We start from the raw sequence: 9,987 nt of genomic DNA on the forward strand, positions 1-9,987 counted from the left end.
ACACATTAAAACCGAACCCATGGTGACTCATACTTGAAATCTCAGTGCTTTGGGATACTGAGGTGGGAATTCCTGGCTTGAGGCTGGGAATTTGAGACGAGACTGGGCAACACAGTAAGACACTGAATCTACAAAAAAAATTTTAAAAATTAGCTGGGTGTAGTGGTGCACATCTGTAGTCCTAGCTATTTGAGAGGCTGAAGTAGGAAGATTGCTTGAGCCCAGGAGTTTGAGGTTACAATGAGTTATGATCTTGCCCCTATACTCCAGCCTGGGTGACAGAGCAAGAACTTGTTTCTAGAAAAATAAAACCAAATTCCACATACTTTTTTTTTTTTAAGAAAGAGTCTCAGTCTGTCACCCAGGCTGGAGTGCAGTGGCATGACCTTGACTCACTGCAACATCTGCCTTTGAGGTTCAAGCAATTCTCATGCCTCAGCCTCCCGAGTAGTTGGAATTACAGGCTCATGCCCCATGCCCAGCTAATTTTTGTATTTTTAGTAGAGATAGGGTATCACCATGTTGGCCAGGCTGGTCTCAAACTCCTGACCTCAGGTGATCCACTTGCCTCTGCCTCCCAAAGTGCTGAGATTATAGGCGTGAGCCACTGTGCCCAGCCAAATTCCATATACTTTCAATATGATACCTTTTACTCCTTCAATAAGATGGGATTTGAATCTGATATAGTAAAAATAAATACTGTCTAATTACTGTAGAATTTCTTAAGTGCAAAGACTCAAAGCATAAAGGAAAAGATTGATGAGCTTTACTTTATTAAATGAAAATTAAAAGATCATTAAAAAGTGAAAAATATAAACCAGAGATTGGGATGATTTACAATACATATAACTGAAACAGAATAAAAACCTAGAATATTAAATAACTCTCACAAATCTATGAGACAAACCAAAAAATTGGAAAATGCCATAAATAGGTAAGTCACAGGAGAAATTAAGCTAAGACCAATAAATAAGTAATGAAGTGTTCAATCTAACTAGCAATCCGTAACTATGTGGTACAACATATGCAATGGAGTACTCTTCGGCCATAAAAAATAATGATATCCTGTCATTTGCAACAACATGGATGGAACAGGAGGCATTATGTCAAGTGAAATAAGCCATGCACAGAAGGACAAACTTCAAGTCAAACATTCTCACTTATTTGTGGAAAATAAAAATTAACACATTGGAACTCATGGAGATAGAGAGTACAAAGATGGTTACCAGAGGCTGGGGAGGATAGTGGGGGAAAAGAGGGTTGAAGAGAAGTGGGGATGGTTAATGGGTAAAGAAAATAATAGAAGAATGCATGGCTGGACATACTGGCTGTAATCTTAGCACTATGGGGGTCCAAGGTGGAGGATTGCTAAAACCCAGGAGTTCAAGACCAGCCTGGGCAACACAGGGGGACCCTGTCTCTACAAAAAATAATTTTAAATAAAATTAAAAAAAAAGAATGTATAAGACCTAGTATTTGCTAGTTCAACAGGGTGACTACAATCAAATATAATTTAATAGTACACTTTTAAATAGTTAAAAAAGTATAATTAAACTGTAACACAAAAGAGAAATGCTGGAATTGATGGATACCCCATTTGCCCTGATGTGATTATTACACACTGCATTCCTGTATCAAAATATCTCATTGCTCTATAAATATATACACCTATTGTGTGCCCACAAAAATAAAAAGTAAAAAATTAATTAAAAAAATAAAAATAACAGAACGGAAGATAGAGAAAATAAACATATTTTTTTTCAGTTTTGAGAAGGCAAGCTTATTAGAAAAAACCAACTTAATTCCTCATCTTGTGTCATTTGCCAAAACTCCTTCTAAATGTATATAAAATGAGCAAACAGATGAAAATTAATGATTGATATGAGGGCTAGAACCTGAGATCCAATCTCAAGATTAGTCATGTTCCTGAAAATGGATTCAGAAAAACTGTACAAAAACAGACAAATATATATATCAGAAAAAAACTTTCCTGAAATTAAGAAGGACTTAAATTGGAAGATTAACAGTCTCATTCTTTTCTAGGTAAAATCAGTGTAAAGAAATCAAAATCTAGACATAACCTGGCAGAATGTTTAAATGTTTAAAAGAAAAAAAAAAGGCTAAAAAATAAAGTTCATTGAAAAAAAAGAGAGAGACATGAGACCATCATTCAGGAGTAAAAAGTAGATTTATCATAAAACAAAAAGTCATATGCTTTTTACCACAGAACAGAAAGACATTCTATGATGTGTAAAGGCTTAACAACATTCCTTCTTTCCTTCCTTCATATTAATTTATTTTATTCAGAAAGTATGTATTGAGTACTGACTATAAGATATGCATTTGAAAATAATTACTGAAGGCATATATCAGCAGTCTAAGTGATACAAAGAAAAAAAAAACTCAAAAATGGGAGAAATTGACATATAAAAGGACCAGCTATAAGAACAAAAATCAAGTTAACAGAGGTAAAATTAAATCATAGTTACAAAAATAATTACAAAAGGCTGGGTGCAGTAGCTCACACCTGCAATCCCAGCACTTTGGCAGGCCAAGGCCGGTGGATTGCTTGAGGCCAGGAGTTCAAGATCAGTTTGGCTAATATGGTGAAATTCCATCTCTACTAAAATTACAAAAATTAGCCTGGCATGGTGGCGCACACCTGTAATCTTAGCTACCTCAGGAGGCTGAGGTAGGAGAGTTACTTGAACCTGGGAGGTGGAGGTTGCAGTGAGCAGAAATCACGCCACTGGCACTCCAGCCTGGGAGAAAGAGTGAGACTCTGACTCAATAATAATAATAATTACAATATCATATACAAAATAAAATTGGAAGGTTAAAAATTAAAGCTTAGACAATGATTTCCTAGGAAAATGTGACCACCCAAACCGGGGGTGACAATATTAATTTCAAATAAAGTGGAGTCAATACAAAAAGTACTACAAAGGACCAGGAGAATCATAGTCATTTATAATTATCAACAATCCTGAACTGTTATGCACTAAATAACACAGCATCAAAATACTTAAGATAGAAACTCTTAGAAACTCCAAGGAGAAATTGATAGACATGCAACCATAGTAAGCTTCTTGATAGATCAGGTACACTTTTTTTTTTTTTGAAACGGAGTCTTGCTCTGTCACCCAGGCTGGAGTACAGTGGTACAATCTCGCCTTACTGCAACCTCCGCCTACTGGTTCAAGTGATTACCCTGCCTCAGCCTCCCAAGTAGCTGGGACTACAGGCGCACACCACCATGTCCACCTAAATTTTTGTATTTTAGTAGAGACAGGGTTTCACCATGTTGGCCAGGATGGTCTCGATCTCCTGACCTCGTGATCCCCCAGCCTAGGCTTCTCAAGTGCTGAGATTACAGGCGTGAGCCACTGCACCTGGCCATCCGGTACACTTTTAAAATAATGTGATACATTTCAAGATTAAATAATTGCATTACAAATGAAATAATTAAAAAATCTAGGGTAGCCTGGTTCAGTAGTGTGTGCCTGTAGTCCTAGCTTCTTGGGTGGTTGAAGCAGGAGGATGGCTTATGGCCAGGAGTTTGAGGCTGTAGGTGTGCTATGATCATGCCTGTGAATAGCTACTGCACTGTAGCCTGAACAATACAGTAAGGCCCTGTGTGTAAAAACAAGGGAGGCAAGGGGAAAAAATATAGGTGAGGAATTAACTATTCTGGGAATAGATAGACCTCAAACAATGGAATAGACAACAAAGGGAAAGAATGACAGATTCATCTATATTGTTTGAATATAAGTAAATAAAAAGAATAAACAAAATTAAAAGGTTAATAGCATACTGGAAAAACAACAAATAGGATAGACAAAAAAACTAAATATATAAAGTTTCCTTATAAATAAATATCAAAAGCTCTAACATTCCATGCTAGTGCCATCCAGTTGAACTTTCCACTATGATGGAAATGTTCTGAATCTGCACTGTCCAATATGGTAGCCACTACTCACAAGAGCACTTGAAATGTAGCTAGTGCCAATATTGAAATGATAATATTTGGGGTATATTTAGTTAAATAAATTTTATTATTAAGATTATTATTACTAAAATAATTTTATCATTAAAATTTATTTTACCTGTTTCTTTTTACTTATTTAATGAGGCCACAAGAAAATTTATTATAAAATTACATACATAGTTTGCATTCGGTCTCTATTCAGTACTCTTCTAGAATAATGATCAAGGAAACAAAGAGAAAAATTCACAAAAGAAGAAATACAAACAGCCAGTAAACTATGAAAACAAAGTTATCTCACTTATAATCCAAGAAATATAAATTAAAACAAGATAATTTTTTTATCAAATATACTCGTTGGCAAGAGTTCCATAAAATGGGCAATCTCATACATTGCTGGTGGGAGTATAAATTGCTTAAACCTTTCTGGAAAGCCATTTGGCAATATGAATCAAGAGCCTTAAAGGCTGGGCAAGGTGGCTCACGCCTGTAATTCTAGCACTCTGGGAGGCCAAGATATGTGGATTGCTTGAGTCCAGGAGTTTTAGACCAGTCTGGGCAACATGGCAAAACCCCATCTCTACAACAAAAATACAAAAAATTAACCATGCATGGTGGGGCACACCTGTAGTCCCAGCTACTTAGGAGGTTAAAATGGGAGGATCTCTTGAGCCAGAGAGGTTGAGGCTACAGTAAGCTATGATTGCACCACTGCACTCCAGCCTGGCCACAGAGACCCTGTCTCAAACAACTCAAAACAAAACACTTACACTCTTTGACCTAGTGTCTCTATTTCTAGAAATTTATATAAATACATTCATCACAGTGCTATTTCTAAGAGTGAAAGACTAGAAACAACCTCAATAGCCAATAATAAATTGTTAAATAAATGATGGTACTCCTACTTTGTTAACAGTCCGGTAGCCTAAATGGTGTTTTTTCTAATATTACCTAGTTATGAAAAAAATACAACCAAAAGTAAAACAAGCAGAGTTCATTATATAGTATAATCATAAAGAACATTATAAGCAAATATATAACACATATATAAACACTTTACTTCATAAAACTAGGATCATAATTTCCTATTTTCTAGCAAATGTCATAGAGTAAGGATCAAGATTAAGTAATACAAGAAAGATTATAAGTGGTTATCTCTGTGTGGTGGGATTTTTAATTTTCATCTTTATACTTTCCTGTTTTTTTTTCAAAGTACTTATATATACTTACATACACTACACTTTTTTCAAAGTATAGTATATTTTTACTATAAAAATAAAAACAGTGGCCAGACATGGTGGCTCACACCTGTAATCCCAGCACTTTTGGAGGCCAAGACATGTGGATTACCTGAGGTCAGGAGTTCAAGACCAGCCTGGCCAATATGGTGAAACCCCATCTCTACTAAAAACACAAAAATTAGCCTGGTGTGGTGGTGTGTGCCTGTAGTCCCAGCTATTCAGGAGGCTGAGGCAAAAGAATCGCTTGAACCCATAACCCACTGCTTTGGGAGGCCCAGGTGAAAGAATGTCTTAAGATCAAGAGCTCAAGACCAGCCTGGGCAACATAGCAAGATTCTATTTAAAAAAAAAAAAAAAAAAAAAAAATTAGCATGGTGGCAGGCACCTGTAGTCCTAGCTATTCATGAGACAGACAGGAAGATGGTGTAAGCCCAGGAGTTCAAAGCCACTCAACTCCAGCCTTTGCAACAGTGAGACCTTATCTCAAGGAAAAAAAAAAAAAAAAAAAAAAAAGGCCAGGTGCAGAGGCTCACTCCTGCAATCCCAGCACTTTAGGAGGTGGAGGCTGGTGGATTGCTTGAGCCCAGGAGTTCAAGACCAGCCTGGACAACATGGCAAAAGCCCATCTCTACTAAAAACACAAATATTGGCAGGGTATGGTGATTCATGCCTGTACCCCCAGCACTTTGGGAGGCCAAGGCAGGCAGATCACTTGAGGTCAGATTTCAAGACCAGCCTAGCCAACATGGTGAAACACTATCTTCACTAAAAATACAAAAAATTAGCCAGGCATGTTGGTGGGTGCCTGTAATGCCAGCTGCTCAGGAGGCTGAGGCTGAGAATTACTTGAATCCAGGAAGAAGAGATTGTGGTGAGCTGAGATCATGCCATTGCACTCCAGCCTAGGCGACACAGAGAGACTCTGTCTCAAATAAATAAATAAAGTCATTAAAATTTTTTTTTTGCCATAAAAATGTTTTATTAGGCCAAACTACACACTATAAAAATGCTTTAAAATGCAGGAGGAGATGTAAAGACTCAAAGAAGTGCATAGTGACAATGGCTATCAAAACACACTAAAGAATCCACACTGCTTCCCCCTTTACCTAGAAAAGGAAGCTTCTAGGCTACCTCCTCCTCAGCACACTCCTCAAACTCCTAGTCCTCGGCCGTGGCATCTTGGTATTGCTGGTATTCGGACACCAGGTCATTAAGGTTGCTCTTGGCCTCAGTGAACTCCATCTCATCCATGCCCTCGCCTGTGTACCAGTGCAGGAAGGCCTTGTGCCTGAACATAGCTGTAAACTGTTCGGAGATGCGTTTGAAGAACTCCTGGATGGCTGTGTTGCTACCAATGAAGGTGGCCGACATTTTTAGCCCCTGGGGTGGGATGTCACAGATGGCTGTTTTCACATTGTGAGGGAGCCACTCAGCAAAGTAGCTGCTGTTCTTGTTCTGAATATTGAACATTTGCTCATCCACCTCCCTCATGGACATGCGACCTCTGAAAATGGCAGCCATGGTTAGTTAGTGGCCACGACGGGGGTCACAGGCGGCCATGATATTCTTAGCATCAAACAGCTGCTGGCTGCCCCGGCTGGTCAGCAGGGCAAAGACCGGCATGAAGTGTAGCTGGGGGAAATGGAACCATGTTCATGGCCAGGTTCCGCAGGTCAGCATTCAGCTGGCCCGGGAAGGGCAGGAACGTGGTGACCCCACTCATGGTAGCAGACACCAGGTGATTCAGGTCACCATAGGTAGGTGTGGTCAATTTTAAGGTCCTGGAACAGATGTTATAGAGCACTTCATTATCAATGAAGAACGTCTAATCTACATTTTCTATTAGCTGGTGGATGGAGAGGGTGGCATTGTAGGGCTCCACCATGGCATCTGACACTTTGGGTAAGGGCAGGATGCTGAATGTGTTTATGATCCTGTCTGGGTACTCCTCCTGAATTTTGCCCATGAGAAGGGTACCCATCCCAGACCCAGTCCCCCCACCCAGGGAGTGGGTCAGCTGGAAACCCTGCAGGCAATCACAGCTCTCAGCCTCTTTTCTCACAATGTGCATCACTGACTCCATCAGCTCCGTACCTTCTGTGTAGTACCCCTTGGCCCAGTTGTTCCCAGCCCCACATTGACCAAAGATGAAGCTGTCTGGCCTGAAGATCTCCCTGAAGGGCTCCAAGTGCACAGAGTCCATGGTGCCCAGCTCCAGATCCACAAGCACAGCACGGGCCACAGGCCCAGATGACAGTACCGAAGCAGACATAGCCACCAGACCTGGTGCCTGAGCCTCTGGAAGCCCAAATGCTGCCACGATTCCAGCCACAGGTCATGCAGGTCCAGGCCCAGGTGCAGTCACAGACTCAGTCACGGATACCACCCACAGACACCCAGGTGCAGCCAAAGCTGCAGAAGCAGGCACAAACACAGACTTCTCCAGAGCATTTAGTCCCACAACAGAAGCAGGTGCAGCCACAGCTGCAGCAGGAGGCAGAGCCACAGAAGCAGGTGCAGCCACAAATACAGCCACAAGCACATTCACAGGCCCCAAGGGAGGTACAGCTGCAGCAGGAGGCAGAGCCACAGAAGCGGCTGCAGCCCCAGGCACATTCACAGCCCCCAAGGCAGGTGCAGCTGCAGCTGCAGAAGCAGGCCCAGACACAGACATATCCACAGGTCCACACACAAGCACAGCCAAGGGTCCAGTCACAGGAGCAGCCCCCAGTGCAGGTGCCAGTACAGCCACCAGTGCAGACCGATAAGCAGCCTCAGACCCAGCCACAGGTGTCGGTGCTGGCTCCAGAGGAAGTACCCGTTGTGGTTCATGTCTGCGGGCTGGAGACGCCACCTAATACAGTAGAAGCTGGTAGAGGCATGGAAAAGACCTTTCCAGAGCCTGTGGGCACCCAAGTCAGCATGGAAGAGAACCAGAAGGAGCCAGTCAGTGGCCTAGATGTGAGAGAATGTGAAAACAGCGTGTAGGGTGCTGGGGGCTCCATGAAGGTCACCATTCTGCAGAGCAGTGACAGTCAGGCCTTTAGGACTGTACCCCTGACACCCGTGGCCCGCCCCAGTGACTCCACCTTCTCCACTCCTGCGGCTACAAGCACATTCTCTAAGCAGGCCCTCCAGTTCTTCTGCTACATCTGCAAGGCCAGCTGCTCCAGCTAGCAGCAATTCCAGGACCACATGAATCCGAGCCTCAGCATCACCAGTAGCTAGGGGAGATCCAGCACATGAGCCAAGCCTGCCTGCTATCCCTACTGCCAGTGCCCTGGGACATCCTGGATACAGAGGATGAGGAGCCTCCATCAAGGCGCTGGTGCAACACCTGCCAGCTCTACTACATGGGGGACCTGATCCGACACTGCAGGACACAGGACCACAAGATCTCCAAACAATCCCTGAGACCCTTCTGCACCATTTGCAACAGCTACTTCAAAACCCCTCGCAAGTTTGTGGAGCACATGAAATCCCAGGGGCATAAGGACAAAGCCAAGGAGCTGAAGTTGCTTGAGAAGGAGACTGCTGGCCAAGATGAGGACCACTTCATTACAGTGGACACTGCGGGTTAGTTTGAGGGTGATGAAGAAGAGGAAGAGGATGAAGAGGATGAAGAAGAAGAGATCGAGGTTGAGGAGGAATTCTGCAAGCAGGTGAGGTCCAGAGATATATCCATAGAGGAGTGGAAGGGCTCGGAGACCTACAGCCCCAATACTGCCTATGGTGTGGACTTCCTGGTGCCTGTGATGGGCTATGTCTGCCGTGTCTGCCACAAGTTCTATCACAGCAACTCAGAGGCTCAGCTCTCCCACTGCAAGTCCTTGGCCCACTTTGAGAACCTGCAGAAATACAAGGTGGCCAAGAACCCCAGCCCCACCACCCGACCTGTGAGCCGCCGGTGCACAATCAACTCCTGGAACGCTTTGACAGCCCTGTTCCCCTCTGGCGGCCACCCACTCTCCCAGCCCAGCACCCACGACAAAACACCCAGCAAGGTGACAGCGCAATCCTCCCAGCCCCCACTACCTCAGCGCTCGATCTGCCTCAAAACCTGACAAAGGAACTTCCCTGTGCCTGGCCTGCCTGGTTCCAGATCTGCTAATGCTTTTTAGGAGTCTGCCTGGAAACTCTGACAAGGTTGTTTTTACTCAAAATCCAATAAAACAAGGTAGTTTGGCTGAAAAAAAAAAAAAATAGCTGGGCATGGTGGTGCGTGCCTGTAATCCCAGCTACTCAGGAGGTTGAGGCACAAGAATCGCTTGAACCCAGGAGGTGAAGGTTCCAGTGAGCCAAGACCACACCACTGCACTCCAGCCTGCGTAACAGAGAGAAACTTGGTCTCAAAAAAAAAAAAAAGTCTTTGAAAATAAATTTATGTTTCCAAACATCCTCAAAACACCCATCTTAAAGCTTCTGTCATACAATTCTAGAAAACTAATTTTATCAAGATTAAATAAACATTCCACTTGATAATTTTGTTAGGTGTTGCTACCAGCTAAGATGCTTTCAGTTTCAACCAACATAAAACCTTGTCTCAACTGACTTAAACCAGAAGGAAAATTTATTATCTTATGTATCATGTTCCCAAGTAGGAAAGCTCTAGAATAAATTAATTCACTTGCTCAATAACATTATCAAAATTTGCTCTTTTTCTTTTGTATTTCTGCCATATTAAACATGCCAGATTTGTCCATGGCAAGCTCTCCTTATGGTTACAAAATGGCTAAGTAGTTCCAGATGTTGCATGCAGAC

General features: G+C 42.4%; 2 pseudogenes; one reads left to right on the forward strand and one right to left on the reverse strand.

Moving 5' to 3' along the window:
* Positions 1-6,360: 6,360 nt before the first annotated feature.
* On the reverse strand, positions 6,361-7,462 carry LOC105723961 (tubulin beta-8 chain-like; annotated as a pseudogene).
* LOC105723836 (cip1-interacting zinc finger protein-like) lies at positions 7,441-9,290 on the forward strand (annotated as a pseudogene).
* The last annotated feature ends 697 nt before the right edge of the window (positions 9,291-9,987 follow it).

Source organism: Aotus nancymaae, unplaced genomic scaffold (genome assembly GCF_030222135.1).
Source record: "Aotus nancymaae isolate 86718 unplaced genomic scaffold, 86718_ANA_hifiasm-v0.15.2.pri h1tg000014l, whole genome shotgun sequence".
Lineage (NCBI taxonomy): Eukaryota > Metazoa > Chordata > Mammalia > Primates > Aotidae > Aotus > Aotus nancymaae.